Genomic DNA, 17,841 nt, shown 5'->3' with positions numbered 1-17,841 from the left:
ACATCTAAATTGCCTGGGTTTAACAATTAATAAAAACACAAACAAAATGTATGGTTACCAAACATTAATAAGTACAGATATGCTGATTAGGAACTAATATTTCCAAGCCAGGTAAATACAGACATTCTACCAAGGCCAGACTTCAAAGCAGTGATTCTCTTGCAGGACAGCAAATACCATTAATAAGTACAGATAGCCTTTTAACTTCTCACCCCCCCCTAGTCCCAACAGTGGGTGCCTAATGGAACCACCCAGTGCACAAAAAAAATGTAAAAGTGTCCCCCTCTGACACTTCAATTGTAAAAGGGTATGTAAAAATTGTGCTGTGTGTCTTTTTTATAAGGTGCACTGTATTAGTAGTAGTAGCAATAATGTCACAATAGCAGAGTACAGTGTAATTCTTACTTGCATGCCTGACCAACATGCAACAAGCTGCCACTCTTTAGATGCATGATAAATAAGAATGTTTGAAAATACTGAATGTGTTTGCAACTAATGGAAATAAAAATCAGCTTATGTGATCTTACTTTGATTTAGAGAAGGGGGTATAAACTGTAAAATTATTATCTTTAGTTTTAAAAAGTAAAGAATAATATTTGACATTAAATTGTAGTTATCAGTTTAGAAAACCAAAAAAAAATAGTGTCAGTTATCTTTTTTTCCAGAGTTGCATGATTTTGTTAAAAATGAATTTATTTGACTACTCATTTTCAGCAACAGCCCACTAGTGTTGAACAGGGTATAGCCTTGGATAAATTTAGAATTCTATGACTCCACATTTGTCTGCACAATTCTTTATTGTGTTCTATGGCACCTCTAACTAAATAAAATATGTGTTTTTTTTCCTGTTAAAACTAGAAGCCCTGAATTCCAGATTCATGTTCACTGTTCATGTTCATGTTGTGTTCTTTGTTGTCAGTGTAACAAAAGGCAGGCTTGGTACAAAATCGTTGCAGTAAATCACTTAAATCATAACACAACTGTTATGCAGGGCTAACAGGTTGTCTTGTATGAATGAGGCATTTTGAACATCTGGCAAATGGCTACTTTAAACCACAGACTCTTTAAGTTCTCATTAGTGGAGACAAGGTAAATAAGTATTGGTCATTAAAACATAAATTAACATACCTCAAGCAAGTGTCAAATCACTGATGCCTAGTTGTCCGTTACTGTAGGCTGCAATTGCCTTGTTTCTCTATTTTTATCATGGACCAAGAACAAAGAAATAATTGATGTAATATATGTTGATACCACACTTCATGCTTTGTCTAGAATAATGGACATATTCAAGTTATTTATTTGTTTTTTTGTTTATCTAAAGCATCTTAGAAATTACAATTCTATTTTTATATCTTTGGTTGAATCACTTTTTCAATATCACACTGTCTGTCATTAGGGGAAACTAAACACACAGCATTATATTTCATGTTCCTCTAGTATACATGATCAGTCTGTTGTTTTAACATTTGTTCATGCAATTGCACTCAAGCAAGACAAAATACCACTAAACCTTAGAGATTAGAGCCATAAGGCTGATGAGAAAATGAATCACATATCAATGTTCAAGGTGACTGCCTGTCTTTGGGCCACATGTGCACACGCCCACAAAGAGACAGGCCTGTAAATTAATGTACCCCATAATTCTTTACTGGAGCATTCCGAGAAAAACCCATGGAGAAACGGGGACGTTGTTTAGATTATAAACAGCAACAGGTGTAGAATCAAGGACGTTGGATCCATTGGGTAACACCACTAATCATCTCATAAATATTAAAAGATACACACAATACTGCATAATTCATATTACAGTACAAAAAGAGCAATATTTTAGACGTTTCTTGATATAATGTGATTTATAAAGAAAAACTCCAGTTAACAGTATTCCTGGAGAAAAAAAACATACTGTAAACTGCCCAGGAGGAGGTGGGTAGCATGTAGACCCAGGCCACCAGAACTTGATTTTACAGAGAAGTTCTCATTTACAGCTCTCTTCAAAGAGGAAAATAACAATCCTTACCAAGCACTTTGAGCTGTAACAGGAGCTGCTGTGTCACTTGCAAATAGGTCATCAACAATACCCTTGTATCTGGTCCCTCTGGAAAATTCAAAATTAAACAGTGGGCCTCTTCCCTGTCTAAAGATGCTATTTATGGTGTTTCTTGTAGGAAGTGTCCAGCCATCTACATACAGTAGGTGAATCTGGGAGATAGCTAGCAGACCGTTTCTGAGAGTACCTACAAGTCATTTCTTGTGTTTCATCCACTGGTTGGGGATCAAATTCATGTTTTAAGTCTTCTTCATTCATTTTTGATTCTTTTATTGAAATGAATGTTACTTTTGTTGATTATTTGCATCATTCTTTGTTTTTGATTGTGTTTATGTACGTATGTAAATTGCCTGGGTTATATTCCATGTGTTTTGTGGGTGGCCCCCCAAGAGATGGGACCACTTGTCAATCACCGCCAGGGACTGACTGCTGCTCTATATATCTGGAGGGTCTCCCAATAGTTCCTTGCAGTTCATTTCCAAAGCACTAGGGAATTTTGGTGTGTTCTGTGTTTTTGATTTGTTTTGTGCTTTCTTCTGATCTACTGGATTTTTTGACCTTTTGCTCTTCATTTCAACTATCCTTTGGATTTCTGTGTTTGGACTTAATTCACTTTGGATTGGCGTGTGTTTTAGGCAAATCCATTTTGCCATTGTGCTCTACAGAGCTTCACTGTGAGACAGAGCATTTTTTAGGAAGAACAAATCCTTTTTATTTTTTATGACGTGTCTGTGTTTACGCATTTATCTAGCCAGAGTTTGGCGGTATAGGACTTACGCGCTTTGGAACTCCTTGTCATAGCACTGTTAAGATCAAAGATCTTGCAAAGCCTACGGTACAAAACTTCACATCCTTGATCATAGCTGCAATGATCTTATTGCTTGTGTTCTTTCACATGGCTTCAAAGACGCTCTTCAAAGAAAAACAGATGACACAAAGCTCATTCTCAGCCTGGGATCACATATTTCTCTAGGTCTTAATGACATCTTTTTCATCTCTCCCTGTATTTTATATAATATTAGCTTTTCCAGACTTACTCTCATCTTTTCTCCCTTCATCTGCCCTGGCTTTGTTCTCTCCTTAGCCTACTATATATGTTACCTTTTCAGTTGCATACCTAATGAATGATATACAGTGAAATATTGTATCTTTAACCTTCTTTCCTTTTCAGAATGGAAATAACCTTTAACTTTTTTTCTTTTGAAGATTTACACTGACTGTGCCCTACACTAAGTGTAATAAGTTGATTAAATCCTTTCATCCATGCACTCCTGGTTCTCACTTTCTTGGTGTCACTTTTCATGGGCAAAGTAGGCCCTTAACAATATATCAGTGGCACAAAAAGTAGAGAAGCAGAACTGAGAAGAGTCAGTTACAGTAAATGTTGATTACCATTACCATGTTGTTTTGCAAATGACCAGAAAACAGAATTACAATATTAACAGTCAATCAACACCTCTAAACAGGACCAAGGTAGGGGGGAGTTCAGCCTGGATATAATTATTAAGACTGCTGCAAAAGCAGGCAGATCATTTCACCACTTCATGGACTGTTATCAATTAAATTTTAGATAGGGTTCTAATGTGTATATGTCAAAAAATAGATGTAAAATGAAGACAGATTCTGTAAAACTAATGTTTAGGTCTACTGTCTAAATAATTTCCATCAATTAATAACTCTTTTCCTTTTTCTATATTTTTATAATAGTTGTTATCACTCATTCAATATTTTAGGGACACAATTAATTTAGGGCACAACTCGAGAAACATCATTTAGTCTGACGTAAAGACAGAGCAGTATATCACCTGAACACAAATGAAAGCAAGTGCATCTCGTGGGTCTGTATGTAAAGTGGAAACCACTACAGTCCGAGCACTGAGTTTTGTGAGAAACAATTCATAATTTCAGAATATTATAATATTTTTGTACATAGAGTCAAGTCAAGCAAGGGCAGTGGGTGAAGAGTACAATTTGATTGTCAGTGTCTTCTAAAGACTGCACTTAAATACATTCATATTTACTCAAAATATTTCTCTCTTCATAAAATATTAAAAATGTTATTGACAAGCTTATTGTGAAAACCATGCTGAAACATCTCAAGTAAATTTCATTGAGTTAGGTGACACTGAAGCTGGGTTGCAACTAGTTTTTGTAGTACTTTAAAAAGAAATGAAAATCTGAAACAGTTCCATACTTATTAAGTATACGTAAATCTCCATTTGATTTTTTTTTTTTCAATAATGCTATGACAACTGACATTTTAAGTGCGTTAAGAACTGTGGTAGTTAATATCAATCAATTTATAATGTCAAGAATGTTTGATGTCAGAACAGTGATTACAATTCTGTCTGAGGGATGGGTGGTGTGTTACATTTCAGAAATGAGAGTTACGATATTAGTAGTGTTTTCTATAAAGTTAAAATTACTAAGGAGTAGGTGTGTGGAATCTTATGTTATCATTTTTTGTTATTCAAGAAGTAAATACAATCAATGCTTCCAATTTTGCAGTGTTCCAGATATCCCACTTGGTGAATTAGCAATGGTCCAAAAAGATACACTAGGGTTTTTTCTGATTTTGTCTACTAGTTTTTAATAGCATTCAGAGTGACCATAAAATTAAAAATTTATAAATTGTAAGATTTTCTATCACATACTTTGTAAGGCCTTTAATTTTGTTGGTGTCCATCTGCTGTACACTTGTACTACAGGGCCTGCCCATCCTTTAGGGGATGCTGGACAGGATTTAAATTGTCCCTGACATTAGTCCTGAAATGCCATCTTAATGAATATACTGTTTGTTGGCTGTAGTACTGCCATAGTTGTCTAAATATATGTTACCACAGGCAGCACCAATACTATTGGTACAGGATAAATATCCAAATAAAACAAGTATTTTAGTGACAAGAAAATGCAAAATAACAAAAAGTGCAAAAAGTGTTGTCTGTGGTGTCTGTACATTTTACACAGGAACACAATGAATGTCATTTTGAATGTTACCATTCAGCAAATAAGCTAGTGCACGAATCCCATCAACATTTTATATATAGGTTGTCTTCAAATACACCTATTTAATAATATTTTATTGATCATACATTTTTGTGAAGTTTTCTCTTTATATCTTTTTACTGATTACAACTTGCTTGAAGAAGGGGCTGAGTTACCTCAAAAGCTTGCATATTGTAATTTGTTCAGTTAACCAACAATTTTGCTTGACTTCTCATTACTTAAGTATTTAAAACTAGCCAACCCGCAGCGTAGCATACGCCGCATAATTATGTATTGATGGGTGAACACTTCCTGAATGACACAGTTGTCCAAATGGGGTGGGTTTGAGGATACCACTGTGAGTGAATGAAAAGATGGACCTCTGGAGAGAGCAACATATAATTGTCCGTGACTGAAAGCGGGATCGTCTGTGACGATGGAGGCCACTCTGGTGAAAGTTACTTCGTCGGTAGGGATAAGTTTCAGCACTTGTTCATTAAGGTGTAGTGAGTCTTCGTTGTTGACGCTTAATATAGCTTGCGTACTGAGTTGTTCCGGAGTCACAGTTGAGAAACACTTTTTTAATGTCTTTTAAGCACAGGGAAAAAAACGAACATGTGAAACATCTGTAATGTAATAAGCCACCAAGAAAAGTAACATTGCAATAATGCACACTACGACCCGATCGCTGTAAACAGAAGTGAAACCAAAATTGAGCCCAGTGCATTCTTTAACTGCCTTGTAGCGCAGTGGTAGTGTTGCTGCTTTGCAGTAAGGAGACTGTGGAAGATTTTGGGTTCGCTTTCCAGTTCCTCCCAGTGTGGATAGCGCTTTGAATACTGAAAACACAGGTATATCAATGTATTGAAGTATTATTATTCTTATGCGTCCAGCGCGCTCTCTCACTTGCGCGTGCGCCTGTATGTGTGTGTGTGTCGCTCGCTCTTTCTCTCTCGCTCGCTCGCTGCATGTGTTCCTGCAGGCATACGCCGCATAATTATTTATTGATGGCTGAACACTTCCGGAAAGACACAGTTGTCTAAAAGGGGTGGGTTTGAGGATACAACAGTAAGTGAATGAAAAGATGGAACTCTGGAGAGAGCAACATACAACTGTCCGTGACTGAAAACTGGTTTTGGCAGATACATGCATATCTTTTTGAAAGTTTGGCCCTGTGCCTTATTAATTATCATCGCAAAGGCCAATCTAACAGGAAATTGTCTTAGTGTAAAAGTAAAAGGCAAATTATCCACAACAAACTGTTTTACACGCTGCATACCAACTTGCGACGGCGTATATGCCACATAATCATGCCGCTTTTTTAATGTTTTTTAAGCAGAGGGAAAAAAATGAACATTTGCAAAATCCGTAACGCTGCTTTCAGTAAGTACAATGCACACGCATTTAATTTGTCAGCCACTTTTTGCCAGCCGTCTTTTCTGGTTTGGGCTGCTTTTGCAGTGTTACCGCTTGTGCATATTAAATCGTGAAATCCTTCGAGTAACTAACTAACTAACTAACTAACTAACTAACTAACTAACTAACTAACTAACTAACTAACTAACTAACTAACTAACTAACTAACTAACTAACTAACTAACTAACACCCACCCACCCACACACACAGCTTGAGTGAAAAAAATGCGCCCGTTCTTTCATCATTTTGTTGCAGCCTATCAAAGACTTGCTGATCATGTTTTCTAGACTCAATATACATTGGCTTTTCACTCAGCGAGGGGGCGCGCATTCATCTCGGATTATTACATCCAGCTAGTCTGCTAGACTAATCTGCTACACGGCTGCGTTTGAAAAACCGACTTATCCCGGATGAGTTTCACCGGCATTAATGATTAGGAATCCGGTTGGAACAAAACCCTGCAGCCACAGCGGTTCTCCAGGACCGAGTTTGGGAAACACTGCTGAACACAGATGAAACCGACTCAGGTGAGGAGTTGGGGCGGGCAAAGTAGTTGCAGCTATTAATTATTCAGTGTTGTTTGCCTGGGTGTCTGATCTGCTCGACGGGATCAGAAATAAAAGGAAAACAATGTGAAGGCAATGTCACAGGTGTTTCTGTAGTATAGCGGGTCTACTGCTCCCCTTCAAAAGGCCATTTTTAAATAAATAATCACCGCGCTCACAGCGTAGCGAGGGGCGTGGAAGTGTGGCTGAAACGGTTTCCGGGTGGAGTCATGCTGCGGGCGTTTCTCCACTGTGCAGTGTGCGAGCGAGTGAGGAGAGAGAGAAAGCCGGTACGTTAGAGTGAGCGAGAGCAGGCTCGAAGGCAATGTGTTCCTGTGGTATAGCGGGTCCATAGCTCACCTTCAAAAGGCCATTTTTAATCAGGCGACTGACAGTAGTGGAGTCAGGCACAGAGAAGGTCAGCTGCTGAGAGAGCGTCTCGACTGTTGCAGGGCCTGAATCGGTGAAGCAGGTGAGACGCTAATGAAAAAGAGGCACAGGGCTTATTGGTTTTTAAAGACTGCTTCCTTCATTGTGTTTTAACCTCAGTTTTAAAGGTTTGTTTTAAGGATCCCATGGGATACCCCTCGCAAACTGTTTTTACACGCTGAATACAGCGATTCACATCCGCGAGAAACATGCATCTATGATAAGTCAACGTGGCTCAGAGGTGCATGTGGACTCTAGCACAGATGAACATAAATGACGGCGTGTTTTCTGAGGCGTCGCGTCCGAGTTGGTGGGCGTGGCTCTGCGAGTTGTCATCGTATCCAATGGTCTTAGAGTTGGTGGGCGTGGCTCCGTCCTGCGTGCGCCATGGGTGTCTTACTTGTCGGCGGCTTAGTGAATTATATATATAGATGTTTGTGCAATTGATTCAAAGTATTTGAAAACTGCTCCTGTTAAGATTCCTTAAAACAGTTACAGACAGATTCAGCATAATAACCACATTATTAGAAAAGTACTATTATTTCATTGCATTGCCACTAATAATTGTTTATCAACCATCCAGCCATTACAAATTTGGGAAGGCAAACTACTAAATAATCCTTTGCATCTTTTTGTAGATCTCATCTTCTCTTAGACTGAGCTTGCTAAATGGCACCATCAAAAAAACATCATTAGTAACATGAATACATAACATTAATAATATACAATTATAAACTAATTTCAATAAACAACTGCTATAACCGTAACATTTCTGTTAATTTACATAAATCATTAGTAGGCTAATGTGTCCTTTAATTTGACATGTAAATTCTGGTAATGCTTTCTAGACACTCATATTATAATTTCAAGAGATAACCATCTACAAGCAAGCATTCTCTATTCAGAGTATCTCAAGTCAGCATTTATCCTATTAAAATCCAAAAAAAAAACCCGAAATACAGTAAAATGAAAACCAGAAAAAAACTAAAAACCTTATTCTCTTCCTTGTCTTGTTTCCTCTTCCTTTTCTGTGCGTCTCATTTTGGTGACATCACTGACATTTGATAACACTGCAGGAGAACTTGAGAGTTTGAGAACAGAATCAAATCAAATCAATAGCAGTAATAAATATTTGCAGCAAAGGCAAATCATGTCTTCACACTGCATTTGTTATTGAATTAAAACAGACAACAAAACACAAAGAAAAAAACTACACCAGTAAGTTTGCCCTGGGAGATTGTGAGTAGTATGACAATAGTGAATTAGTACAACAGTGATAAGAGCTTTCTGTTCGTACAGACAATCAAGTTATTTTGTGGCAACTTCCTGTTTGAAAATGCCTGATTCTGCAGGTTTTGAAAAGGACTCAGACCACACAGCAAAAAGGTTTGGGGGCAGCCATCCGTATACGTGAAACTGGCTGTCAAAAAGTGAAGATTTGGTTTCACAATTCTTTGCAGACATCAGTCCAAACATGAAGTGATGTTATTGGGCCCAGAACCGGAAGTGACATCATTGAGCCCAGGCAGAATTTCCCATGTTCAGTCTGGAAAGGAAAACGAGAAAGGATCAGTGCAGTCTGCCATCCCCTGGTCTGGCATGGAATTATCCTATTTGAGCCCTTTAGCTGCCTCAAATGTGCACTTGTGTGACAAGGTATTCAAATGGAAGAAAATCATAGCATTTGGGTTTGTTTTTTGTTTATTTTTACTGTGCTGAATCATGTATTGATTATGACATTGGCCTTGCTGATGTGATATGGCTGGTGAAAGGGAATGTGTTGGTTACCTGAATTTTTCCATAAAGTCCCGATGAACTACTTTAAATAATCATATAACAAAAATTTTTAAGAGTTACAGGAAGAACATCAAATGTTTCTTTGGTCAAAATATGAAAGTAAAGAGCTTGTTTGTCAGGTCAAAAGGAATAAACATGTCACAAAATAAGTCAATATCAGACAAATCTACACTAGAAGACTACTTAAATAGTATGTTTTCTCATAGGATTTTTACTTTAATTTTTCAACAAAGTATGTATATTGGTTGTGTGGCCATCTTTTACAACATGGCCAAAATGATATCATTTTTCACATGTATTACATACTGATCAAACACGCAGAATCATAGTGTACATAAAAACTAAAAATGGAAAATGGCAGTGCCCATAAAAATAAATACACAATATTGTGACACAAATCTTACAAACTGGTAGTGAAATTACATCACCAAAATAAAACTTCTAATATCAATAAATTATAATTTAAAAATAGAACATTATTTGCACTGCCCTGACCGCCAAATGTTGCTAGGCGTATTGCGTGGCACACTGTATGACATCTTGACTGTTACTTTATTTGAGGTCAAGCTGCATGCCTCCTTATTGTCTGAATGTTGGTAAAAAGCAAAAGAGACATTGGTGAGGGAAGTCTAGTTTTTTGAGAAATTTGATTTAAGAGGAATCTCTTTTTTTTTTTACTTTTCTCCTACTCCGTGACTCCAAGTTTGTCCTGCCCTTTTATTTGATTGCTAATATTTTTTTAAATGCAATGAATGATTACATTTTGATCGGTTAAGCTATTCCTCTCAAAGACTCATCTCTGTCACACACTACAGAAGAAAAGTACCCTTTTAATCTCTTTTTTTGCACAGAAGGATCCCAGTGGACATAAAACCCACTCACATTTTGAGTTTGCTTTGTCCCCCTTTCTTAAACACCCTGATCTTAGTAAACACTTCTTTTCACTTGTTTGACCTAAGCAGTGAGTGCTGCTACTCCATTTTAAATAGTAGTATATCGGTGAATTGTTGTTTGACTTTTAAAAACAATTCTGTACAGCATCTACATTAGATACTTGACCTCAGCCAAACAAATGCAACACCAGTGACTCAACAGGCTCAAAGGAAAAAAGATTTTATTGTTTCATTTTTTTTGCCTGAGTGGATTGTGACAATTACAGTTCACACTTTGCTTATCTGACTCACCATCCTGTGTTTTGGTTCATCAGATTTTTCCACATGACTGCATAAAGCACTACAATTTCAAAATAATAGCAGTGATTTATGCCTCATGATATTTAATTCACCAATCTAGCAGAGTGGTGACTCTGTGGCTAAGGATCTGCTCTGGCATCTAGAAGGTTGCCAATTCAAATCCCATTACTGCCATTGGGCCCTTGAGCAAGGTCCTTAACCTGAAAATTGCTTCAGGGGTGCTGTACAATGGCTGACACTTTGCACTGACCTCCAAAGGTCACACAAAAAGACAATTTTCACTAGGGGTTAATAAAGTACAGTGTATCAAATCAAAATTTCTTGCTTGTAGATGTATTTGCTTAGTCTAATTAAGTTTAAAGCAGGTATAATTTCAACTCATCTATAAATGCAAACATGGTATATTTGAGTCACAATATATAGAAAACATGCTTTCTTCTAAAAATATTCTAGTCTTACAACACTGTAAAACACTAGCAACTAAAGTGTATCACAATATCTCTGTAAAACACTTTTCCCTGCTTGTTGTTTTAATTTTTTACTTATCCTAACGGCTTGTACAATATGTGGACATTGGGACTATATTGGAATCCATGGAGGTGAGGCACACAAGCAAAAAATTGTGTACATTGCACACAGAATAAATTTGGATTCAAGCTAAGCAGTTACTGTACATTTTCTTTGGATGCCATCCAAAGATTACTGACTCAAGTATTGGTGTAAGCATGGCATAGCAGTGTATATATAAACTTCTTTATTAAAATCACTGAATGCACTTCTACACAGCCCATCCAAGTCACTGCTGAAATAGTCTGCATTAGACTGGGACTGCACCCCCCAACTGTTCCTGTCTTGTGCCCAGTGTTGCAGAACTTTTTCTGTGTTTATATTGGGGAACAATTTGGCTTTAAAATGGCCAAGTGGTGAATCTGCTATTCAATTCATAGCTTTTTGATATTTTGACAGCTGAATTTTATAATATGTGCTGTGCAGTTGATATACAAAATCTTTAAAAAAACTAAATTATGGTAAAAAGTGTACACTTTTATCAGGTGTGTAAATCAAGATAAGAAAATGGCTTTGAAATTTTGAATTTTGGGTTCAGTTATTCTGTAAAAGATAATCTGGAACACCTTACCTATGTGACAAAAAGCACAATTCTAAGAGAAATAGAAGTCATAGATTTTTATTTAAACTTTCTTTGGTATCATATTGTTTCTGGCACAAAAACTATAAAGAATGATCAAACCAGCCAACTGAGAAGATCAGGCTGCTACAAATGACCGATAACAGGTATAGAATATAAAAATGTGTTCAGTACGCTCTGTCTAATAACATACAGGGAATAAGTAAGTCATTATTTGATTTCCACAGATTTTTTACCAGATAAGTGAAATGTTTCAAAAGCTTAGCTTGCAGCTAAAATTATGCAGACATATTGAACTAAGCTTGATATTAGACAACCTTAGTGTAAAATGGAAAAACTTGATGACCACATCAGGTTAGCATATCACTTCATTTTATAATTGTAACAGCCTGTCTGAGAAACATGACCTGAATATGGTTAGCATGTAACATATGGAAGAAGAAAAAGAATATCCAATACCAAGTTTTTGTGGATGCTTCAGCTTTCCTCTGACATCAGAGATATGAGGGTTAGGTAAATTAGTGATACTAAATTGGTTCATACGAATGTGGACGCATTGTTTCATCCACGTATAGTTTCCTTCTTTTACCCGATGCTGCTGGAATAAAACAAATTATTTAACTTTTCAGTAGTTCCTACATAAACTGAATGGCACTTTTGCAAATCAGCAGTCCAAATTTAGACATACAGTGATTCAAAAGCTTGGATGTAATTAAAAAAGACAGCTGGCTGAAGAAAGTGACCTGCAATACCAGATAGGGTGTCAAAGACATGTATGGCATTGACCTCATAGTATATTACTAATCGGATGATAAGAACATGCAGGAGTTTAGCCTAAATATAAAAAAAAATACTTGACAACGTAATTTCTTTTGCTTTGTACATAATCTTATTTTTTGTGTTTTTGATGAAAATAGTTCTAAAATGAATATTTTAAGTTTTACCACTTTTCTGTATATGTTGTGATGGAAACCAGGGTGTCAACGAGCCCCAAACCCCAACACGAACACACAAACAGAATCCCGGGTGGTTTATTAACCAAACTCATTAATACATTGCAAAAATGTACAAAAACACAGGTTTCTCTCCCCACAATTCCTCTCTTTACCACAATTCTCTCACCACCGCACTGCCCTCCTTCAGTTGAGTGTTGCCTCTCTTCCTCCCACTATATCCAAACTACAGGGTCACGGAGCCAATCTCAGCCAACACAGGGTGCAAGGCAGAAAATAAACCCCGGGTAGGGCACCAGCCCACCACAGGGCACACACACCAAGCACACACTAGGGACAATTTTGGATTGCCAATGAACCCAACTTGCATGTCTTTGGACTGTGGGTGGAAACCGGAGCACCCGGAGGAAACCCACGCAGACACGGGGAGAACATGCAAACTCCATGCAGGAAGGACCTGGGAAGCGAACCCAGGTCTCCTTACTGTGAGGCAGCAGCGCTACCACTGCGCCACCGTGCCGCCCTACTCTATCATGGAATTTTTTTTTTTTTTACCTTTTAACAGATTCTGTATTTTTTCTTTATTCTGATTAACATTCTTACCATCAGAGTTTAGGTTTATGATATTTAATTCTCACTTCAACTTCCAAACTAATTTAAATGTGTTGCATATTTTAGCAAGTGGATAAGCGTGACTTTGTTGATGACTGCATTATTAAGTGACTTTAAAAACCTGTTAAAAAACACACTGGGGCCAAAAGAGGCCATTTGCTAAAATAAACCTAATTACACTCTTTCAATATCATAATTTTGGCATAGTAATTTGGAAGCATAATTCTAATTACAATAAACTGTGCTTTTAAAATAATGGTAGTATATTGGAGGAATAAGCACATTCACTGCAAAATGCAACATCAATTTATTAATGTACATTTGGAAGGATGTTAATTCTGTTCAGTTTTATTCAGTTTATTGTTGCACAGCACTCTTCACTGAGAAATGACTCAGAGAGCTACTACATTTTTACAGCTATAATGTATTAACAGTAAATTACAAACAATACATCATTTATATATTGCCCACAAATCTACAAATTAAAGTAACCACACTATGAAAAAGCAATTTCAATGATTAACATAAACAAATGAAAACAGTATAAATCCCATTAACATTATAATCATGTTGTTAATTGGGATTTATGGCAATCCTGAGGGCACACCAGGCAATATAATTTTTGGGTTACAATTGATTTGTTTCTTCATTTAGTTCTCAGTAAAAGTGAACACTATCTATCTATCTATCTATCTATCTATCTATCTATCTATCTATCTATCTATCTATCTATCTATCTATCTATCTATCTATCTATCTATCTATCTATCTAAAAAAGATAGATAGATAGATAGATAGATAGATAGATAGATAGATAGATAGATAGATAGATAGATAGATAGATAGATAGATAGATAGAACTTTATTTTTACCCGGGGGATATTTGGGTTTTTACAGAAGCTCTTTAAATAAATACACAAATAATCAGATAGATAAGTAAGTAAATAAATAAATATATATACACACACACTGGAATGACTTTAAAGCAAGAAAATTCAGAAAGAAAGAAAAGTTCTGTCATTTGTATAAAGGAGCCCCAGTCCCATTTCTGCACACAGTTCTGCTGAATATTCCGTGGGCTGAAAGTACTCGATGTTAGTGTGTCAGAGAGAGGATATGCAGCATTGTTCATAATGGCACTCAGTTTTGTTTTAATTAATTTTGACATCCAAGGTGTGCAGAGTTTGTCTCATAACTGAACCTGCCATTTTAATCAGCTTGTTGATTTGGTGGGCTTCTCTTGAAGTGATGTTACCAGCCCAACACACCACAACGTACAACATCAAATTGGCAATCACTGAGTTATAGAAGATGTGAAAGATATCACTTCCCACATTACAGAAACACAGTCTCCTAAGAAAAAGAGACTGCTCTGTCTTTTCTTATATAGTTCCTCTATATTCTGAGATCAGTTTGACCTGTCATTAATGTGGAATCCACCAGTACTTGTAGGAGTGGACCACCTCTACATCCACTCCTTGAATAGTGACTGGACATATAGGCTGCCTGATGCAATGAAAATCAATAATCATTTCCTTGGTTTTGCTGATGTTAAGATGCAGACAATTCTTTTTGTGCAAAGAAAGAAAGTTCTCCACTTGATTCCTCCCCTCTGTCTCATCCCCCTTATCAATAACCCCATAAGTGCAGAATCATCCGAGAATTTCTGCTAGTAACAGGACCTGGATTCATATTTATAGTCTCAGGTGTACATAGTGAAGAGGAAAGGTGACAAGACTGTTTCTTGTGGTGCTCCAGTGTTGCTCACATCCATATCAGAAACACATTACTTGATCCTCACAAACTGAGGTCTACCTGACTGATAGTCCATTATCCAGGACACCATAGGGTCATCTACCCACATATCTCCAAGTTTACCTATTAACAGAGATGTCTGGATCATGCTGGAGAAATCAAAAAACATAATCCTGTGAAGTATTTGTCCAGGTAAAATAAGCATTGAGGAGCAAATAGATAATTGCATCCTCCACTCCAATCTTTGTCCGATAGGCAAACTGCAGTGGGTCCAGGTGGTTTACCACAAGAGAATTTATATTGCTACTGGCCTCAGGCCTAGGGGAACCTGGGCCAGGTACAAGCCACTGTTGCTACTGGGTGTGGCCACAACGATATGGTGTCAAATGCATAAAAGAAGCAGGCAACAGTCAGGAATCTCTCACCATACTTTCTATCTTTTACTCTCATTCACCCAGAGATATATAATATCTGCTTCAATATCAACATGACGGTCGGGTAAGCAATGGAACATATCAATTTCCTTTGGTTAAACAATGGATGTTTTTTACTATCAAGATGTACACATGCTGATTAGAGACCAATGTCCCCATGAACTTGTTTATTTTCAATGGAAGTAAATACAAATATTTTCTAAGGAAGCCGGCAGTTCTGTTGTCACAATACTGTACAGTAGGATGATGAGATACCAATCAAAGCAGTCTGATCTTCAAAGCAGGTGAGACAAGTAAATATCTATGTCCTGTAGACAGCTACCAAAAAAAACCTATAAGAGGATTACTGCCTTTTCACTTATCCCAGTCTCAAACAAAGGGTGCCTATTGTCTATTGTCTTTTCCATTTATTATTTACATGTGTTTTTTTTAAAGCCACACACAAAAATGACTTTTTCTTTAAAATACCAATTTCGAGCCCTTTACAATATAATCCAGGACCTATCTCTCAGGGTTCTTTATGATGTAAGATGAAAGTGCCACTGGCCTGTAGCCATTTGTGATGAGGTGCCTGCTTTCTTTGCAACAGGAATAATGTTGGATGTTTTGCTACAGCAGTGGCACTTTCTGGAGCCGTAAGGAAATACTGAACAGGTGATAGAGGACACCACAAAGTCGGTCGGTCAGCACAGGCCTTAAGAACTTGAGAAGTGACTCTATCTGGTCCCACAGCTTTTACTGTGTGTAGCTCCCTCACGGGTCTACTTACTTTGTCTTCAATTATGGAGAGTCCATACTGATTGTCAGAGGTGGACACATCACTGGCCACTACAGTTGATGTGGTAAGAGTTGATAATGTAGTATGGATGTTTTTGGGAGAAGGTGGTAGTGGATGGGAAAATCTATTTATAAAATGGTTCAGGGTGTTAGCTTTGTCCATATCCCCTTTTTGCACCTAAATCCTTGGTTACTTGAGTCCAAAAATTATGCCCATTTGTTTGTATTGTGGTTGGAATAAAGACTTTCAAGATTAGGAAGGAGATGTAGCAGTTAACTAGATAGGTGTATATTGAGGATGCTCCAGCCAGGAAACATACCAAGGTCTAAGTGCTAGGAAGCAGAAATGCCACCTGTTGCTTCTTCAAACTCCGTTGAATTCTAATAAGTTCTATGAATAATTTTTGCTTGCATAATATAGTATTATCTTTAAAGGTGAAGCTCATACGTTTAACAACTAATTTTTCCCTTCTTCTAAACACAATTCTTCAAAAGATATACAGCCTGATTACTCCATTCATTCAAGGGTTTTCTATATAATCATCCTCTCAATCAGGGGATAATTTGTTTGTTGAATTAAATTTATTGTTGATTTGTATCAGAATTAGAAATTTGAGTTCTGTTTAACAGTTTTAGGACGCAGAATTTCATTCAACATCTTTGCTGAGGCTATTATTCCTTTTAAACAATGTTAAATTAAAGGTTGCAATTGCAGTGAACCAATATGGTGGCATGAGCCCTGCAGAGAAGCATCATATTTGTGCTCATTTGCTGGTGAGCCTATTTAATACAAAATGTATTTTAGAAATAGAATTAAAATGAATTTTACCTTGCTTAATTGACTTGCCAAAACATTCACACACAAGCTGATTAAGTTTTATGGCTAATTCTATATTCACAGACTGAGTGCAGAAACAAGAAAACACAAAGTCAGGGTAATGATGCGGTCTACATGCAGCCAAGAATAGTTTTTAAGATATTATTTACAGTAAAAGCCTACTGCCTTTACAGCCCTCCATGGACTGAGTTAAGTATCCCTGATCTATAGTTAAACATCCTGGATCATTTTCACTGCAATCTGAGTATTCTAGCAGGATTTATCCAAAATGATACTGAGGGGAACTTTATAGTTATATGTGTGTTTTTCTCTCAATACAATGCTACATATTTATAAAAGTGTAGCTCTTAAAAGGCATAAAATATTTTGAAACTAAAGTAAACCTTTACTATTTTAGTTTACTACAGTTACTTTAGATTTGTGCAGATTCAAACTAGAAGGAACTCCTGCAAAAGTAACAGAAAGCCTCAAGAAGACAGAAGAAATTTTAAGGACCTGCACCCCATAGCAAATCATACTTCAAGCTATAAAGAGGATTTATTCTCTTTGTAATGTTAAATAAAATGTGCTCTTTCTCTCAATATATATATACTGTATACACATACATACTTATCTATACAGAAATATATACAGGGGTATCAGAAGATACAGCATATATCCTGTCCAGATCAGGCATCAAAATAGAGCAAAAGCCTACAAACACTCTGACTACAGTCCTTTTCATTATTACCACGCTTATTACCACGCTTATTTTAACTTTACCTGTTTGTTGTCTGGTACAAATCTTGTAATTGATATTTAACCCACTTCCTATTGTCCAAATGACTTGAACACTTTTGCACACTTACTCACTTCTGATGACAATACATGAATCAATAATCAGTTTCACTAATTGATCAATTAATCCATGTT

At 36.8% G+C, this 17,841-nt stretch overlaps 2 protein-coding genes across 2 annotated transcripts in view; one reads left to right on the top strand and one right to left on the bottom strand.

The window, feature by feature from the left end:
• Positions 1–17,841, bottom strand: part of ankk1 (ankyrin repeat and kinase domain containing 1) — a 523,463-nt gene that overhangs the window by 56,096 nt on the left and 449,526 nt on the right. The gene's annotated exons all lie outside the window — the stretch shown is intronic.
• Positions 1–17,841, top strand: part of LOC114657256 (D(2) dopamine receptor B-like) — a 347,132-nt gene that overhangs the window by 165,153 nt on the left and 164,138 nt on the right. The gene's annotated exons all lie outside the window — the stretch shown is intronic.

The sequence above is a fragment of the Erpetoichthys calabaricus genome, chromosome 9, assembly GCF_900747795.2.
Source record: "Erpetoichthys calabaricus chromosome 9, fErpCal1.3, whole genome shotgun sequence".
NCBI lineage: Eukaryota > Metazoa > Chordata > Cladistia > Polypteriformes > Polypteridae > Erpetoichthys > Erpetoichthys calabaricus.
This window is presented reverse-complemented; position numbering and strand designations above follow the sequence as displayed.